Genomic DNA, 1,266 nt, shown 5'->3' with positions numbered 1-1,266 from the left:
TTATGTAGTCACTATATTATATCTTTTTTCATTTTATATAAGACAATGCCGTGATATTACTGAAATAATGTTCAAAGCGGCGTTAAACCCAACTCACTCCTTACTATTATAAACCGATATCAGTAATCAATGGTACATTATGTTTTACTGTTATGACCATCCATAGACTCCTCGTGATGTGCACTTGCATATGCTGGATCCAGTAGGAGCACCTGTCTAAATGTGTTTTGTGTTGGACCAGTGGAGAAACAAGAACATAGAGAGGGATGCAGGGGCACCTGTCTAAATGTGTCCTCTGTTGGACCAGTAGAGAAACAAGTACACAGAGAATGATGTGGGGCACCTGTCTAAATGTGTCCACTGTTTGACCAGTGGAGAAACAAGAATATAGAGAGGGATGCAGGGGCACCTGTCTAAATGTGTCCTCTGTTGGACCAGTAGAGAAACAAGTACACAGAGAATGATGTGGGGCACCTGTCTAAATGTGTCCACTGTTTGACCAGTGGAGAAACAAGAATATAGAGAGGGATGCAGGGGCACCTGTCTAAATGTGTCCACTGTTTGACCAGTGGAGAAACAAGAACATAGAGAGGGATGCAGGGGCACCTGTCTAAATGTGTCCTCTGTTGGACCAGTGGAGAAACAAGTACATAGAGAGGGATGCAGGGGCACCTGTCTAAATGTGTCCTCTGTTGGACCAGTGGAGAAACAAGTACATAGAGAGGGATGTAGGGGTTCCTGTCTAAATGTGTCCACTGTTTGACCAGTACAGAAACAAGTACATAGAGAGGATGCAGGCGCACCTGTCTAAATGTGTCCACTGATTGACCAATATAGAAACAAGAACATAGAGAGGAATGCAGGGGCACCTGTCTAAATGTGTCCTGTGTCAGACAAGAACAGAAACTATTTAAGTACTAGCTAGGAGAGTAGGGTGTAGGGGAACTGTCGTTGTCTTATTGTTTTCTACCAGATATGATATGGAAAAAAGGGAACACAAATTACTAAGTGCTATACAAGCAGGATCCTCCGTATAGATCTTGCCTCCCAGAAGACGCTTGTTTTCTAAAATATGCTCTTCAGAAATAGAACGCAAAAGAATTAAAGTAAATATCTGACACAATGTTGCCGACATCCATACACAATTAATACCAAAAATGAATTGGTCATTTCTACATGAATTGGGATTGATTTGTATGGAAAGAATGAGTTACTGCAGAAATTTGGTGAAAAGGTGGAAAAAAATTGCAGAAACACAATTACGCA

This window comes from Haliotis rufescens, unplaced genomic scaffold (genome assembly GCF_023055435.1).
Source record: "Haliotis rufescens isolate VD_foot unplaced genomic scaffold, xgHalRufe1.0.p SCAF_11, whole genome shotgun sequence".
Lineage (NCBI taxonomy): Eukaryota > Metazoa > Mollusca > Gastropoda > Lepetellida > Haliotidae > Haliotis > Haliotis rufescens.
This window is presented reverse-complemented; position numbering follows the sequence as displayed.